Raw genomic sequence first — 19,656 nt, forward strand, 5'->3', positions numbered from 1 at the left:
TACCTTTGAAGTTAGTCTTAGTGGATCTATGTGGTCCAATAACCCCTACGACTCAGGCTGGGAACAGGTACTTTATGCTATTGGTAGATGATTGTACAAGATTTATGTGGTGCTTTATGTTGAAAAATAAAGACCAGGCTTTTGACACTTTCAGACAGTTTAAATTGAAAGTAGAAAGTCAGTTTGAACTTAGAATCAGGGCTGCAAGATCAGATCGTGGGGGAGAGTTTATCTCTCATGAGTTTGGTCAATTTTGTGAAAGAGAATGTATTGTGAGACTATTGACTGCCCCATATTCCCCACAACAAAATGGGGTAGTGGAGAGGAGAAACAGGTCTATTTTAAATATGACCAGATGTCTCATTAAGGCAATGAACTTGCCACAAGATTTTTGGGCTGAAAGTGTAAGACATTCAGTGTACATTTTAAATAGGGTAAGTACTAAGATTCTGAAAAATAGTACGCTTTATGAGGCTTTGAAGGGTAGAAAACCAAACCTGAGTCATCTTAGGATTTTTGGTTGTGTGGGACATGTGAAACTCATACAGCCAGGAATGAAGAAGTTAGATGATAGAAGTGCACCTATGGTGTACTTGGGAGTTGAGGAAGGGACCAAAGCCCACAGGATGTTTGATCCTGTAAAGAAAAGGGTGGTGATCAGTAGGGATGTTCAATTTGAAGAGAAAAGGAAGTGGGATCGGTCTAGTTATTTGAATGAGGTTAGTAATAAGGATGCCAGCTGGGTGGAATTTCATGTACAAAATGATTTTGTACATGAAGATGTAGAGACTGAAGCAGAACCAGATCAACAACCAGAACAGCAGATTGAACAAAGCCCATTAGGTGGTCAATCCTCTACTCAAGTTCAGAATGATACAGGTACTAGCGCTGAATCTGCACAACCTGAGTTAAGAAGATCAAGTAGGGTGTCTACATTGCCATCTAGGCTAAACGACTTTGTGCTAGAAGGTAGTATGAGATATGGACTTGATAGACAAGAAGAAACTAACTTTGTTGAGTTACTTATTGTTCAAGATGATGGGCCATTTTCTTTCAGAGAGGCTGTGAAAGAAAGAGAATGGAGAGAAGCAATGAATGAAGAAATTCAGGCAATAGAAAGGAATAAAACTTGGGTTTTGGTAGATCCACCTCCGAATTGTAAAACAATTGGGTTAAAATGGGTTTATAAGATAAAGAGGGATGTGTTAGGAAATGTATCAAAGTTTAAGGCAAGGCTGGTTGCAAAAGGGTATGTGCAACAACCTGGTATTGGTTTTGAGGAAGCTTTTGCTCCTGTAGCAAGAATTGAGACAATAAGATTGTTACTAGCTATGGCAGCTAAGATGAAATGGGATGTTTACCATATGAATGTAAAAGCTGCTTTTTTACATGGTGACTTAAAAGAGGATGTATTTGTCAAGTAGCCTGAAGGTTATGAAAGGAAAGAACATGAACACAAGGTATATAAACTGTCTAAATCTCTTTATGGTTTGAGGTAGGCTCCTAGAGCTTGGAACATAAAGCTTGACACAGTTTTGAAAGAATTAAAGTTCAAAAGGTGTCAACATGAACAAGCAGTTTATGTTAAAGCCAATGGGGAGTCTCTTTTGGTGGTGGCTGTCTATGTAGATGACTTGTTGGTAATAGGTAGTGATCGGAAAGAAGTTGAAGAGTTTAAGCATGAGATGAGAAGTAAGTTTGAAATGACAGATCTTGGATTATTGAGCTATTACCTTAGAATAGAGGTTGTTCAAAAGGAAGAAGGGATTATCATTAAACAGTCAATTTATGCTTTAAAGATTGTTAAAATGGCTGGTTTGGAAGACTGCAATGAGACAAAAGTTCCAATGGAGCCAGGTTTGAACCATTATAAGACAGAAGGAGGAGATGATGTAAGTGCAACAGATTATAGAAGACTGGTTGGTTGTTTAAGGTGCTTATGTCAAACAAGGCCAGATGTATGCTATGCAGTAGGATACTTGAGCAGATTTATGCAAAGTCCAACAGAATCCCATTTGAAAGCAATCAAACAGTTGATCAGGTATATTAAAGGTACTATTCACCATGGTATTTTGTATAAGAGAACTAGAAGTGGAGGTCTTATTGGGTTCAGTGACAGCAATCACTTAACCGATACTAATGATGGGAAGAGTATATCAGGTAATGTTTTCTACTATAATGATTCAGTGGTCTCATGGATGTCTCAGAAGCAGCAGACTGTTGCTTTATCATCCTGCGAGGCAGAATTCATGGCTGCAACCTCTGCAGCATGTCAAGCTTTGTGGCTGCAGAGACTGATTGGTGAAATAACAGGTCAAAAGCAAGAGGCTGTGATGTTATTGGTTGACAATAAATCAGCTATTTCATTGATGAAAAATCCTGTCTTCCATGGTAGAAGTAAACATATCAACACTAGGTATCATTTCATAAGAGAATGCATTGAAAATGGTCAAATCAAGGTTGACTTTGTTAGTGGAAAGATGCTGCGTGTAGACGTGTTGACTAAAGCACTTCCAACACTGAAATTTGCTGAAATGAGGCTTATGTTAGGTGTGGAAGATTTGAAGGATTAGCTTTGGAATTAGGGGGGAGTTTGTTAGAAACTCTAAGGGTGTTTTCTGTATAATTCTAAAGTTGCAGGGGTCATATGTGTAAATAGTTTATTATCATTTAACAAGTCTAGTAGTGTAAGAGATTAGGGATAATTTCTTTTACTGTATTATTCATTTTTTATTTTCTCTGTAATCATCTTCTAAACTGAATACAAACCCTAGTTTTTCTCTTTGTTCTTGATAAACAAATTCTTGTTCGATACTGATACTGTGTTTCAAACCCGACAACCTAAATTTCCCCAACTTCAATCGTTTTCAAGACCTCCCTTTTGATCTCTTCCTTGGATTTCCTTTTATTAATCAAATCTTGATATAAGTCGTGATGATGAGATCGATTTGTTAACTCAAAATTTGTCTCAGGGTTTCAACGAAATCGAGTATACTTTCCTTTTACCCATATCATGTCTCTCAGATGGCTTTACCAACACCCACATCGAAGGTTGGCCACATGAAGAAACCCATGCTTGTGACAAGACTAACGCTGCTTAGTTTTATATGTATAAACCCCTTAACAAATAATTTATTATTTCTATAGCTAATTGGTTATTTGGATACTTGGTTTGTTGTTTTTTAAACATAAGTAACTTTTTTAAGTTTTAGCGTACACATTTAGAAATTCTGCAATCTCCATACCTCAACCAAAGTTCAAATACATTAAAATCCACAAAACCCCAACTTTACTTCAAACTCACTTCCTTCTTGGATCCTTAAACACACACTCACACACCATGATCACACACAGTGCTCCCGTGAAGAACACCCCCATTCTTTCACACCCATGATCTCCAAATCCTTCACCAATGTCTCTAATCCACCCACTTCCCCTAATTACACTCACCAATCATCAACCCACAACCAAAAAGCTTGCATCTTTACCACTACCCAGATCACATTCAACCACCCTTATCAAGAATACCTTCAATCACGTCCCAAAATCATCAATTCGAGCTGCAATCACCGCAATTTCGTCCGTAACAGTCGAAAAAGACGTAACCGACGACACCCAGTTCGTGATTCGGGCTCAAGACTCATCCGGGCTGCTTAATGTGATAGCTAGGGTTTTAAAAGATGTTAAAATTGAGACACCCACAATTCAATTTGATGAAAAGGATGATTGGTATGTGGTAAAGTTTGGTGTGAGTGATTTGGGTGGGAAGAGAATTGAGGATCAAGAGAGATTGATCGAGATCAAGAATGCGTTAACAGAAGCCGTTAATGTTAATGAAGGGGTTGTGGTGAGGAAGCCCGGGTTTGTTTCGGGTAATGGGAAAGGGAAAAGTGATAGGATGTTTGAATTGATGGATGGGTTTTTGAAAAATGACCCGGTTAGTCTTCAGAAGGATATTCTTCATCATGTTGAGTATACGGTTGCGAGATCAAGATTCAGTTTTGATGACTTTGAAGCTTATCAGGTTTACATGTATAAAGTTTTTGACTTTTTGGTCAAAAGATGATTATATTTGTTGGTCAAATCGTTCCTTTGGTTTAACCCGTTAACCCAAGTTTTAAGCATTGGCGTAGATGATAGGCCGGTTCAGGTTTTATGTAACAAAAGATGATCAAATGTCGAAATGTGACGTTTGTAAAAAAGCAACACAAAATGATCAAACAGGGTTGATGTGTGTATATATATCATTATATCCTGATTAATCGTTAGTCGGCACCCCACCGCCTGACTAGCACCTAGCGATGTTTAGTTGTTTACAACACTGATTGAATTATATTTGCAGGCATTGTCACATAGTGTGAGGGACCGGTTAATTGAGCGTTGGCATGATACTCAACAGCATTTTAAAAAGAAGGATCCGAAACGTTTATACTTTCTGTCACTTGAATTTCTAATGGGCAAGTAATTTCCTCTTTTAATTAACATAGATTTTTTTATTTTTTATTTTTATTTATTTATTTTTTTTTTGAGATGCAAAAATAGTAAAATGGGGTTATTTTGCAGGTCGTTCATTGTCGAATAGTGTTATTAATTTAGGTATACGGGATCAATGTGCTGAAGCCTTAAGTCAACTTGGATTTGAGTATGAAGTTTTGGCAGAACAGGTTAGTTAATTCAATATTTTAATTGTATGAAAGGGCTGTAAACGAACCGAACGAACACGAACAAGGTCTTGTTCATGTTCGTTCGTTAAGAAAATAATGTGTTCACGAACGGTTCACGAACACTTACCGAACGAGATTTTATGTTCGTGTTCGTTCATTAAGGAAATTAATGTGTTCATGAACGGTTCACGAACACAAACGAACATAAATAAAATCGGCAGAGCCTAGGGATTGAGACCGATGTATTCATCAATGTGAATAATGAAAGCTGCAAACGAATCGAATGAACACGAACAACGGCATGTTCGTGTTCGTTCATTTAACTTTAAAAGAACACGGACACTTAATCGAACAAATAGTTATGTTCATGTTCATTTATTTAAAAAGGGACATTTGTGTTCGTTTGTTTAAAATCTAAACGGACATAACTAAACAAAGATAAACGAACATACATGAACAAATGTTAATGAACACAAACAAACATAAATGAACACAAATTAACAAATATTAAACCTTTAAACAGATAACCTATCTAGATAATATTTAATTATTTTCTGTTAATACATAAACGAACATAAATAAACAGACATAAACGAACATAAATAAACGAACATAAACGAACGTTCATGAACATAAATGAACGAACGGAACATGTGTTCATGTTCGTTCGTTTAATTAAACGAACACAGATTTTTTGTTCATGTTCGTTCGTTTATTAAATAAACGAACGTAAACGAACTTCCCTCCGAATGGTTCACGATAGTTCACCGAACGTTCGGTTCGTTTGCAGGCGATATCACAAAAATGTAACTTTTATTTTCAAATATTTGAAATTATTTTACTTTTAAAGGAAGGCGATGCAGCACTCGGGAATGGTGGTTTAGCCCGTCTTTCTGCTTGCCAAATGGATTCTTTAGCCACATTGGATTTTCCAGCATGGGGGTAATATTGGAAAGTATTTTTGTTTAATTTTGTAGGTTATATAACACTAAGAATTTATTTTAAATGTTTAGATATGGATTGCGATACCAGTATGGACTATTTAGGCAGATAATACTGGATGGTTCCCAGTATGAACAACCTGATTATTGGTTGAACTTTGGAAACCCTTGGGAAATAGAGCGGGTTCACGTGTCGTATCCTGTGAAGGTTTAAAAGTATTTTTTAACCTCTTATCTATCATATTTATACTTTGTTTATTTATTTTATTGTTCACAAAATCAGTTTTATGGAACTGTGAAAGAGGAAGTTGTGAATGGAAAGAAATGTAAAGTTTGGATTCCTGAAGAAACAGTGAGTTATTTCTTATTTAATAATTTTCAACATAAAACTTGTACTTATTTCTTATTAATATTTAGGTGGAAGCGGTAGCTTATGACAATCCTATACCTGGTTATGGAACAAGAAACACGATTAATCTTCGTTTATGGGCTGCTAAACCGAGTGATGGATATGATATAGTGAGTTTGAGTATATATTATAATATGTTATTTATATTATAATGCTATATACAGATAGTGTTATTTATTTGTTTATCCTTTTCATTAATTGCAGGAGTCATATAATACTGGAGATTATATTAATGCTATTGTAAACAGACAAAAAGCAGAAATAATAAGCAATGTCTTATACCCTGATGACCGTTCTTATCAGGTACATGTATTTGACACCTTAAAAAATATTGTAAACTGTTGTTTTATTTTTTTTTCTTTTCTTTCTGAAAATATTAGCGTACACTTATGAGTATGTAATATTTCAGGGAAAGGAACTACGGTTGAAGCAACAGTATTTCTTTGTTTCGGCATCGTTACAAGATATTATTCGGAGGTTCAAAGACACACATGCAAACTTTGATGACTTCCCAGATAAGGTTTTAGAGTTAATTACATAGATGATCCCTGTGGTTTGCCCATATTGCATGTTTAGTCCCCACCTTTCTCAATAGTCACTACTGTTTACTTAAACTTGATACGGATGGTCTTTGGAGTGGATGGAGTTTGACTTTTCTGTTAAGTTTCTAACAAAATGACCAAAATACTCCTTAATATGCAGGTTGCTTTGCAATTAAATGATACGCATCCATCAATTTCAATAGCTGAACTTATGAGAGTGCTTCTTGATGAAGAACATTTGGGTTGGAAAAAGGCATGGAATATTGTAAAACAAGTTTTTTCATTTACTACACATACGGTATCACCTGAAGCATTGGAAAAAGTCCCGGTAGACCTGTTTCAGAATGTGTTACCACGCCATTTACAAGTAAGTAACAATTTGCGAAAAGGTTTTGAATTTATTTGTACTTTATAATTCTTGTTATGTATCTGCCTTTACAGATTATATATGACATAAACTTTGCGTTTATGGAGGAGTTGAAAAAGAAAATAGGGCAAGATTATGCGCGTTTGTCTCGAATGTCGATTGTTGAGGAAGGTGCTGTAAAGGTATTTATAAATCTTGATAATGTTTTTTTTATGATGATGCAAAATAAATATCCGCTTTTTTAACTTTTTGAGTTGGCAGAATATTCGAGTGGCAAACTTGTCCATTGTTTGTTCTCACACAGTTAATGGAGTCTCTAAAGCTCATTATGAATTGCTAAAAACACGAGTGTTCATGGTAATCGACTTCAATATAATGCTATGTTACATTTTAGATATTCATTTTGAATTTTATTTTTTACTTATAATATGGTTTATTTGCAGGATTTTTATGAGCTATGGCCTGAGAAATTTCAGTACAAAACAAATGGAGTAACTCAGGTAATATTCCATATTTAACATGTTGGCATAACTCAATGACTAAACTTTTAATTATTATTAATTTTTTTTTTGCACTTATAGCGTCGTTGGCTTGTAGTAAGCAATCCCTCTCTATGTGCTCTTATTTCAAAGTGGCTCGGAACAGAATCTTGGATCCAGGATATTGACCTTTTAGCCCGTCTCAAAGAATATGCATCAAATTCTAATCTACAACAAGAATGGATGACGGTAATGCACTAAAACAGGCTCGTTTACAAGTAAATGGGTTGCAATTGCTACCTTTTGTATTTACAATGTTTATTTTTGCTTAATGTTTGGCTAAATAGATTTGTTTGATGGTTAGGTGAAGAAGATTAATAAAATGAGGCTTGCTGAATACATTGAAACAATGAGTGGAGTGAAGGTTTTATATAACTTATTATAACCTTTGCCCTTTTATTTGTGCTGTTAGTTATTATTGCGTTCTTAGATCATAATTTTAAACTGCAACTGCAGGTTAGTTTGGATGCAATGTTCGATGTGCAGGTAAAAAGAATACACAAATATAAAAGACAACTGTTGAATGTATTAGGCGTTATTCATCGATACGATTGCATAAAGGTATCTATTTAGTGCAAACTTAATATCTTTTAAGTCCCATCTGAAGTGAAAATAGTTTTAACTGATTTTAACTTTTTTAAATAAGAATATGGAGGAAAATGAGAGGAAAAAGGTTGTACCTCGCGTGTGCATAATTGGCGGGAAAGCTCCTCCTGGTTATGAGATTGCAAAAAAGATCATCAAACTTTGTCATGTGGTTGCAGAAACAATTAACAATGATAATGGCATTGGTGACCTCCTTAAACTGGTAAAATATCCTGAATTTTGATATCTATATTTATTCCTCAAGTGGGTCCCATGTGTTATGGCCATATGGACCGTCTTAGTGAAATGCTATTGCTTCTGCAGGTTTTCATTCCTGATTACAATGTTTCAGTTGCTGAGTTAGTTATTCCCGGAAGTGACCTTTCACAACACATTAGGTCTGTATATTTAGGCACCATTTTAAGACTTGTAAATAAATCAATTTAAAAATGTTTTGTTTATATGCAGCACTGCAGGACACGAGGCATCAGGGACCGGAAGCATGAAATTTCTGATGAACGGATGTTTGTTGCTTGCGACGGCTGATGGATCCACAAATGAAATTATTGAAGAAATAGGTGAAGAAAACATGGTAACGACAGATGTATTACAAATCCCATAATTAATTTGCTTTTGTTACATAAACAAATCACCGTATCAATTATTTTATATTTAGTTCATCTTTGGGGCAAAGATCAACGAAGTTCCTGCATTGCGTGAAAAAGATTCCACCTCTAAAGGACCCTTCAGTTTGTACGCGTAGTACGGTATAATAAATTTACATTCTTTACTAGTTTAGATACTTTTTAGAGGCACAATTAGTTTAATAAGTAAAAGCTTTTGAATTTTTTCAAGGATGGTGAGGGATGGTTATTTTGGATACAAAGACTACTTCAAGTCGTTGTGTGATACGGTTGAAAATGGCAAAGATTTCTATCTTTTGGGGTCTGATTTTGCTAGCTATCTAGAAGCCCAGGCAAGCAAATTAGTTTTTTTAATTACTTAAATTATCAAGTTTAGTGTTTCTTGATTTTGTGCCTAAATTTTAAGAAAACTGTCATGGGGGGATTGCGCATTAAATTAAGTACATTTGTGCAATTGCAGGCTGCTGCAGACAGAGCATATATGGATAAGAAGAAATGGAATGAAATGAGCATACTTTGTACTGCTGGATCTGCAAGATTTAGCAGTGATCGAACGATTGAAGATTATGCAGAAAAAACATGGGGAATTGAGCCCTGTAAATGCCCCTTTTAACTGTAATTTTTTGTTATTTAATTGTAATTCATACGCTCAATAAACTAGTTTTCGATTTCTGTTTAATTGGCAATATATAGATCTGCATTTAAACTTTGTAATATGATATTGTAATCACTTTAGCGAAACAATTCAAACTAAAGTTGTAAAATACATTTAAGCATAATTATTTGCCAAATTATCAAGTTCAGTGGTTCTTGATTTTGGTTCATAGACAAACACAAAATACTATTCGTTTGTTACATAAAAAACTAAAACCTGATTAGTGTTTTAAGGTGAAGAACTTTATTTAAAAAAATAATGAGTTGATCAAGTTTAATAACAGTCTAATATAAACAATCGAGACAAAAGTTGAATTATACAAACAAGCCATTCAAAAGTAGAATTATCTAAGTTTCAAATTAAAATCAGAGAAACTAAACCCTCGTGTTGAAATTAAAATTGCCAGGCTAAATCAATCGAAACGAAACAAAACAAATAATTAAAGCTTATGAACAAAAGAAACTAAAAAATAATGTTCTTCGAATGTTGCAGCCGTCAATTGTCGAAGTCCCTCTTTTCCAAGTTTAAAACAGATGAAAGATGCAAACTTTTCCAATATTCAATTTCCGGGTGGTGTTAACCAACTGAGTTTTCAAGCTCATTAATTGGTTAACTTCAGCACCAAATTCATCAGGAAGCTCGTTAAACACGTCCCTACAAAACCCAGAAATCATTGCAGCCATTGCTCTCTCATAATCCATCCCTCCTTGTTGAAAATAGAAAACTTGGTCTTCCCCGATTTTGGAAGTGCTTGCTTCGTGTTCTATACGAGCCGACGGGTTTTTGGCCTGTTTTTACAGAAAATATGAAAACAATAATTGTAACCTTGAATAAAAAATACATATATTTTTATAATGTTGAATAGGAAGTCTGAATTGAAAGGTTAATTACAATTATTAAACTATTCATAAAGTGCAACTGGGAATCCTAGTAACAAACATAAGATAGGCAAGTTGCTAAATCACATAAATATTGTGTCTTAATAATTACTATTTACTACAGCCATTTTGACCATGCTCCTTCAGTTCCAAAATGACATGAATTAACGTAAACGAATGGGCATTAACGAGCATCAATGAACGAACATATTATCGAACTTTCACGAACACAACTGAACGAACACGGTATCTGTGCATTTTCGCTCATTAACTAACCAAACAGAATTCTTTGTTCATGTTTGTAATGAACTTCACGCCGAACAGTTCACGAGCAGTTCGCTGCACGTTCGGTTCGTTACTTCGTTTAAAGCCCTACCATTGATTATCGATTTTGTTGCAGCTAGTATGAAACTAGTTACTCAAATAATATATATTAACCTCTAAATTAACATATAATTCAAGTTAAATACCTGAATATAAGGGTATGTATTAGCAGCCGCCTTGTCACCAATAAGTATCGAATCACATTGAGACGAACTTCTAGCATTATTGGCCCGTGATTGCACCTGAACAAGACCCCTATAACAATTTCTTGAATTCGCAGCCGAAATCCCCTTCGAAACAATTCTACTTTTCGTATTCTTCCCCTTATGAATCATCTTTGTCCCAGTATCCGCTTGTTGATGATTATTAGTCAAAGCAACCGAATAAAACTCACCAACCGACTCATCACCCTCCAACACAACACTCGGGTACATCCAAGTAATCGCGGACCCCGTTTCCACTTGGGTCCACGAATCTTGGATTTCCGACCCGCACAAACACCCCGTTTCGTCACAAAGTTAAAAATCCCACCTTTCCCGTTCTCATCCCCAGCGTACCAATTCTGCACCGTCGAGTACTTGATCTCCGCGCCCTCGTTACAATAAAGCTCCACAACAGCAGCATGAAGCTGATTCGTGTCATACGAAGGAGGCGTACACCCTTCCAAATACTCAACAAAACTTCTATCCTCTGCCACTATCAATGTCCGTTCGAACTGACCCGTTTCCATCGCGTTTATCCTAAAATAAGTCGAAATCTGCATCGGGCATTTGGTGTCTTTCGGTACATACACAAAAGACCCATCACTAAACACAGCCGAATTCAAAGCAGCAAAGTAATTATCATCGGCCGAAACAACTTTCCCTAAATACTTCTTAACCAAATCCGGGTACTCCTTAATCGCCTCCGAAATCAAACAAAAAACCACACCCAAATCCTCCAACACCTTTCGATGCGTAGTAGCAATCAAAACACTATCGAGAACAGCATCCACAGCAACATTACCCAATCTTTTCTTGTCACTTAAATGAACACCCAATTCATCAAAATAATCATAATACTTGTTTAAAGTTTGTTTCTTTACGGGTTCTGAGTAATAACAAATGTTTTGAAAATCAATTTGTGGGTAATGATTATCGGACCATTGGGTTCAATCATGTGACAGAATTTGTGAAACGAGTTTAACCTAAACTGAAGCATCCAATTGGGTTCGTTCTTGCGTGATGAAATTGACCTAATTGTTTGTTCTGAAAGGCCTTTGGGGATCGTGAATGAGTCTATTTCTTGATTAAACCCGTATTTGTAATCTCGTTTAAGAAAGTTATGAAGTGGCTCGTTGTTGTTTGATGGGTTACATTGAGTTGATTGGGCTCGAAGCTTCAAGAATTGGGGTTTTGATTTGCAGGTGAAATTGGAGATTTTTTTTTTTTTTTTTTTGAATGTTAAAGCTTTTCCTCCTACTATTTACATTATACCCCCAATGCCAGGAATCGAACACTGGACCTCTCACCCAAAGGCCAAAGCCTTTACCATCCCACCAAAGTGGAGATGGCAGGTGAAATTGGAGATTGATGATGAGGTTTTAGAGTTTTGAGAAACGGGTCGGGTTGAAAAGACTGTTTGTGGTCAGAGAAGCCATGGATGAGATTAAACCCTTAATTACACCAGTAAAAACTAAAAGGTCGGGTTAAAATAGGAAGTGATTTGTGTAGGTTCACGAGTTACGACTCGTATAGGCATAACATATACTACTCGTACAGGACCAGAATTATGTAAGTTTGTGTTGGCATGTTTCAATTTCAATTTTCTATTTTTGTTGTCTTGTATCAGGGATGAGTGTTTTCAGTACCAAATCGATACTAAGTTTTGAGCTTTCGGTACTAGTATTTCCCGAATTTTGCACAAAATACTGGTACCGAACTGACCGTTTTGTACCGGTACCATATATTTGGGATTTTTGAGGTCGGTACCTGCACCATTCCGAGCTCATCCCTACCTTGTATAAGCATATATTTTTTCTATTTGTTTTTTAATTAATTAAAACTGGTAAAAACATAGTCGTTTGATTATGCAAAGGATGGTTAAAAACAAGTTAATTAATGATGGTGTCAAATGGCATTGGCAAAAACCTATATGAGTTATATAGCGTGTATACGAATGAAGATGGAAATTTCGGTAAATTTTGAACAAGAATGAGATATTATAGCCTACACGAGGTGTATTCTATACGAGGCATACAAGTTCATCCACGAAGAACTATCCGAAGCATACATTGCGTACAAGGCATATATGGCTAAAGAGAACTGTACGGGACATCAGAGCCAATACGACTCGTGTAGGTCTATACGAGTCGTATAGACTGCAAAAAGTTGTCTCCTTGTTCCGTCCGTACACTAGTCAGTCACGCATGGTCTATACGAGTCATATAGGCTTGTACAGACACCATGAGAAAAGAGGAGGGCGTGGGGGGGGGGGGGGGTGACATTCGTCAATTTCGGGTCTTGTTTGTATTCGTTTTTGTATTTGTTTATTATGTAAACCGACCCGATTTGTAAACCGAAGCTTATGTTATAATCAAAATGATGGATTTATGTTACAATATTGTTTCACACTTGTTGGGTCTTGAAAACATCCTACCTTCATTTTTATTTTTATTTATTTATTTATTTATTTATTTTTTTGTTTTGTGTTTTTGTCTTGATCCATTTTGCATGAAAACTCTTGTGTCTCACACCCATATTTTACCACCAACATTACCCTATATATACACCACATTTCCTCTTCATTTTCCCTTGCTACAACTCAAAAAAAAAAAAAAAACTCTTTCAAACATCAATGATTCAAGGTTATCTTCTTAAGTGTTCTTGAAGGTTTTTAGTCTTTCATCTTAATTAGTTTATGTAGCCTTATTAATACTTGTTTATGGTTGTGCAACATATATATAATATACATCCCTTGTTTACCTTTGGTAGTTACTTCTCCGATTCAAGTCGGTGAGGTTTCGGACCTCATAAGGCAAGGCTTCATAGAGGACTTCGTGTCCTTGATATATATACATCTATATAACTTGTTCATACATATTAATCTTGCTTATTTTAGTTTGTTGGTCATGTTTACAAGTTCCATGGTTATGGGTTTTTAAGAGTCTATGCTTCGGTTTAACCGTAAATAGCTCTAAACCGTAAACCGAACTTTGTTACTAGTTTTGTTAAATAATTGTTTAAACATGCTTATTGTTAGATCTAAGTTTCTAAAATCATTTTTACAAATTCTATGGTTATGGGTTTGTAGAATCTTACCTCGGTCTTAACCCGAAACACGATCCGAACCGAAAACCGAACTTTTGTTTAAAGACTTTATTGTTAACTTTTGGTATTTTTTTATTTGTACATTATTATACAAGTTCTTTAGTGTTTGGACATGTGGAAACCATCTATGAACTTGTTGTGAGATGGAAACCGAACCAAACCGATTCTTACTCGCTTAAGACAAACAAGTGTGTTTTTTTTAGCCATCAAGACTTGTATATTTCTTTAAAAATAGTTATAAATTGATTTTTAAATATTTTCTTAAGTACTTGGAAATGTTGGATCCAACTTGATCTCATAACAAAGTTTGGACCGACAAAACCGAACACTCGCTTAACGTGCGTTGTTAGTTCTAAAACAATGGAACTACATACTTGGTTAAGTCTTATTAAATTTTATTGAGTTATCTCATAACATTCAATATTTTGGAAAGTTGACTTTGGGTTTGACCAATTATCAAGACCCGAACCGACAACCCGAACACTCGATAAAAAAAACCGTTTTAGTATCTTTATTCCAAAGGGATTTGCATTCTTGCATTTTACCCACCTTATTACTTAACATAGGTTGAGTAAATATTAAAGTTAGATATTTTAACCCGGTTTCGAGCAAACTTACATTTTTAAAGGGTTATTATAATAAATTCTTAAATAGTTACATTTTAAACCTTGAACTTTAATTATTTACATTTCTCAATATTTATTTTGTTTAAAGACCTTCAAGACAACCTTTCTAAATTCAAGACTTCTTTTCTTTTTAGGCATTGTGCGTTAAACTCGTCGTTCTGACAAATCTCCAAATTATCATCTTTCAAGTTTACTACTTGAAGGTGAGTACTTCATACCCCATTTTCCATCTTTTATTTTGGGGGTGACATTTCATACATATTCAACAAAATGCTTTATATTTGAATCTTAAACCACAAACGTAGTTGTATACTTTACCTAAATAATTGCTCGATTTGGTGTTCTATGCTTATATGCCTATGTGTTTATCGCTTTTGATTGATGAAACTATAAAATCCTAGACTATTTGGCATCCCCTTATAGCAAGGTGTCGTTAACGTAATGCAATTAACGATAACTATAAAATCCTAGACTATTTGGCATCCCCTTATAGCTAGGTGTCACTAATGTGTTTAGTGATATCTATTTATCCAAATGACCACTTTTATTTATCGTTTCGTTTGCAAGTTTTGTGGTTATCTTTATTATATACTAATATGATTAAACTTATGAATTGCTCACCAACCTTTGTGTTGACAAACTTTATTTTATGAAATGTTGCAGGTTTGCATCTTGGTTGATTTTTGATTGTGAAGAAAACGACATCAATGACCTTAGGATATTAGTAAAAATGAACAATATCAAATTTGCCATATTTTGTTATATCTTGTTTATGGTTATTTTATGGATAATTGTTATGTGACATTTTCGATGTTGTGAAATGAAATGAGTTTATTAAATACTGTCACTTTAACTAGTGTCATGTGCTTATGGATAATCGTTACACCTCGGCATGTTTCGCCGCCTTTGATCGGGGTGTGACGGGGGGGTATATAACATCCCAATTGAAAAACACTGATTGCGTGGTGACTTTGGGTATACTTTGTTTTAGGGATGAAAATCACATGTCTAAAAGTATTTTCCAAATTGTAATGCACCTTGAATTTAGTAGGAGTGTTAAACGAGTCGTGTTCACGGGTCCAACCCGACACAAATCAAACCTGAAAATCATGTCAAACACGTGAACCCGAACACAACACGCATATTCGCGAGTTGACTCGAAAGTTTTTTTCCACATATTAATTTGGAATATTGGTTTTAATAATCCCAACTATGCCATATTGGTAAATATCAATCCCAACTTTACACTTGCCTGCTAACGGTCCCAAATATTGGTGTATTCGTTTTTAACAGACCGTGACTAACGGATGACTAACTCCGTTAGTCTGATGCTTACATGGCATGCCTAGTTGTCAAAAAGATCTACGTGGCAACATTACGTGGCATCTGATGTTGAGTAGGCTGCCTTTTGGACTCTTTGCAACCCACTACCCCTACAACTATCGCCAAAACACATGACCACCACACACTTCACTTTTTAGACTTGCTTCGAAACACACGACCACCCTTGCAACTATCGCCAGAACACGGCCCACCACCCATCGTTGTACCTATGTCTCCGGTGGCAACAACTACTTTCCTGGCTGCTAATTGGGTGGGTGTTCGATTCCTGCCGCCACCAAACCCTAGCACCACAACCATATTCGCATCAGTCAGAATCAATTATAAGATCAAAAAACCTAATTCAATTCCTTAACAAAAAGCCCTAATTATATCAAACCCTTACAATGCCGGAATGTATATTCAGATCTCCGCCACCACAATCACCGGAGACACAAATCGTTTCCGGCTAAGTTACAAAGTACGAAATTGGCAAACAACATAGTCTGACCTGCTACGAACCTGCTATCTCTCGGCTCGCCATCACCTGGTAAACCCTTTCAGATCTGCTCGGCAAAATCATAGTGTCGAAGCCTGGTACAACGCTCTAGATACGCTCGGCTCACCATTAATCGCAGGTTGCAGTGACAGTGGTGGATTTGGTAGTGTGGTGAAGGATGGCTGAATGGAGGAAGATGGTGGTGGCCAGAATATTGGAAACTGTGGTTGATTGTGGTGGGAAAGAAAAGGTTGGGAATTAGGGATATTATTATTATGATTAGTATTATTATTATGTTTGGTTGCCATGTAAGATGTCACGTAATCAAGTCTTTGACAACTAGGCATGCCACATAAGCATTAGACTAACGAAGTTAGTCATCCGTTAGTCGTGGCCCGTTAAAAACAAATACACTAATAGTTGGGACTGTCAGCAGGCAAGTGTAAAATTGAGACTGATATTTACCAATAGGGTATAGTTGGGATTATTTAAAACCAATATTCCTAATACTTTTATTGAAAAATACAAAACTTTTATAAAACAATAACATTTTAGTTATAAAAACTTAAGTTAATATCTTTTTCAATTTTAAAAATTAGCATAAGATAACATCAATTTAATTTGTTTATATGCAGCGCTGCGGTCTTCAGGACACAAGGCATTAGGGACCGAAAGCATGAAGCGTCTTTTGAATGAATGTTTGTTGCTTGCAACGGTTGATGAATCTACAAATGAAATTATTGAAGGAAATAGGTGCAGAAAACATGGTAACTACAAATTTATTACAAATCTCATAAGTAGTTTATTGTAAAATCCATTTAAAGTTTAAACAGCTTAAGCAAATCATAAAATAAATGGACATTAAAGTACTTTAACCCTCATATACAAAGCAAAATAGGCATAAAAATGGATATTAAAGTACTTTCAACAACATGGAATTTTGGCAAAAAGGAGATGTTGCGAAATTCGTGGGAATACATATTGTGTTTTGCTCATGATTTTGGAGTTGTTAAATTAGATATCTTGATGTGTGGTGAATCATAATCTTGTAAACTTTTTCTAGGAAGGAAAGAAATGGAAGACTTCTTCAAATCACTGTTGAAAATGGCAAAGATTTCTTTCTTGTGGGGTCAGACTTTGTAAGCTATCTAAAAGTTAGGTAAGCTAACCATATGTCAAATTATCAAGTTTGGTGATTCTTGATTTTGTGCCTAGATATCAAGAAAAAGAGAAGGGAAAATTTCTAAAATAATCGTTTCTAGAGAGAGAATATAAAATAGTTTTTTTTTTTTTAAGAATTTTTTAGAATTTGAACTCTATCTAGAAAGGGCTATTTTGAGAATTTTCCCTTTTCTTTTTCTAATAAAAAGAGATTTTGAAATCTCGTCCTGGGAGACGAGATTCTACCACCACCACTATCACCCACCATTCGCCTTCTACCATCACCACCACTGCCACCACGGTAGGTGGTGGTGGCGGACGGTGGTGGTGGGTGGTGATCGATGATAGTGGCGGACGGTGGGTGGTGGTGGCGAACGGTGGATGGTGGCGGTAGAAGGCGAATGGTGGGTGGTGGTGGTACTTCATACCCCATTTTCCATCTTTTATTTTGGGGGTGACATTTCATACTTATTCAACAAAATGCTTTATATTTGAATCTTAAACCACAAACGTAGTTGTATACTTTACCTAAATAATTGCTCGATTTGGTGTTCTATGCTTATACGCCTATGTGTTTATCGCTTTTGATTGATGGAACTATAAAATCCTAGACTATTTGGCATCCCCTTATAGCAAGGTGTCGTTAACGTAATGCAATTAACGATAACTATAAAATCCTAGACTATTTGGCATCCCCTTATAGCTAGGTGTCACTAATGTGTTTAGTGATATCTATTTATCCAAATGACCACTTTTATTTATCGTTTCGTTTGCAAGTTTTGTGGTTATCTTTATTATATACTAATATGATTAAACTTATGAATTGCTCACCAACCTTTGTGTTGACAAACTTTATTTTATGAAATGTTGCAGGTTTGCATCTTGGTTGATTTTTGATTGTGAAGAAAACGACATCAATGACCTTAGGATATTAGTAAAAATGAACAATATCAAATTTGCCATATTTTGTTATATCTTGTTTATGGTTATTTTATGGATAATTGTTATGTGACATTTTCGATGTTGTGAAATGAAATGAGTATAAATACTGTCACTTTAATTAGTGTCATGTGCTTATGGACAATCGTTACACCTCGGCATGTTTCGCCGCCTTTGATCGGGGTGTGACAGATTGGTATCAGAGCCATGACAATAGGATAGGTGGTTAGACGTAACGACCTAGAATTGTTATGCTTAGGGTCCTTTAGGGTCCTGTACGTGTGCTCATACATGTTTACTCTATTTTGATTGTTCATATCGCATATTATTTATAAACTTGTTTAAAATTCACCAATATCCCAAATGTTCACATACACACACTTTCTTAGTATTTCCAAGGTATCCTTACCTTAAAACGCAAAAAGTAGATTTTCATTGTGTTTTATGGATTACAAGATTAACTTGGATCCCGTTGTTTATAATCCCTTAAAGGTTGCATTTATATCGGGTTAGTAGCCCTCATAGGAAGCGAGACATTATAAAACGGCCATTTGACAAAAAGATTCCAAGAATCAAAGGTGATTTACTTACCTGGAATGGTGGGATTATAGTGCTCGTTTTCTAGGCCACAAACCATGTTATAATGTCAATACTTTAAGTAATCGAATGCGAGCGTTCCGGTCGCCATTCTAATTTTTCGGTGTCAAAACAATAGAACTACGGTGATTCGTGGACTAGTGCTTTGACATTACGTTGTATCTCGATTTATGGTGTTATTATCGTTATTTGAGTCGAAAACATGAAAAAGTTGCGGTGATTCGTGCACATGTTTAGACTCCAACGTTGTGTTTTATAAAAATTTTTTTTTTGAGTTGGAATATCAAATCATAGTGGTTGATGTACGATTTTCCGACTCTATAAACCTCAAAATTTCAAAATTTTAAGCTTTAACCCCTTAAAATCTCAAAATCATTTACGATTGTTTCCGGTTTGTTGTTTATATACAAAGATTTATATTTTATCTAACACTAACATCTACTCCTCACTAACTCTAGGATTCACAATTAAAAAGAAAATTTAACTTCACCTTATTCTTATTTTATACACTCTCATATCCATTTCTTTTTACCTAAAACTTATTCCATTTCTTTATAATCTTTTAGCATGCCTCCACTAAGACCGGAACATCAACCGACGTATGGATGTTTTTATCGTCAAGCAAATGGCCGCTGTGATTCCCGAACTTGTAACTCAA

The 19,656-nt window shown here is 35.4% G+C and overlaps 2 pseudogenes across 1 annotated transcript; one reads left to right on the forward strand and one right to left on the reverse strand.

Moving 5' to 3' along the window:
* Nucleotides 1-3,327: 3,327 nt before the first annotated feature.
* LOC143552822 (uncharacterized) lies at nt 3,328-9,380 on the forward strand (annotated as a pseudogene). The gene is made up of 22 exons (XR_013138716.1): nt 3,328-4,024; nt 4,343-4,457; nt 4,564-4,664; nt 5,515-5,606; nt 5,678-5,813; nt 5,889-5,957; nt 6,023-6,124; nt 6,219-6,317; nt 6,424-6,534; nt 6,717-6,923; nt 6,998-7,105; nt 7,185-7,280; nt 7,367-7,423; nt 7,505-7,651; nt 7,767-7,826; nt 7,919-8,023; nt 8,109-8,270; nt 8,372-8,445; nt 8,516-8,639; nt 8,724-8,800; nt 8,879-9,023; nt 9,152-9,380. The product of XR_013138716.1 is annotated as an uncharacterized LOC143552822 (transcript).
* Nucleotides 9,381-9,870: 490 nt separating this feature from the next.
* Nucleotides 9,871-16,123, reverse strand: LOC143552801 (iron-sulfur cluster assembly SufBD family protein ABCI8, chloroplastic pseudogene; annotated as a pseudogene).
* Nucleotides 16,124-19,656: the final 3,533 nt, after the last annotated feature.

Source organism: Bidens hawaiensis, unplaced genomic scaffold (assembly GCF_021521415.1).
Source record: "Bidens hawaiensis isolate Kalapana, Puna unplaced genomic scaffold, B.hawaiensis_p1.1 tig00017038_1, whole genome shotgun sequence".
Classification (NCBI taxonomy): Eukaryota; Viridiplantae; Streptophyta; class Magnoliopsida; order Asterales; family Asteraceae; genus Bidens; species Bidens hawaiensis.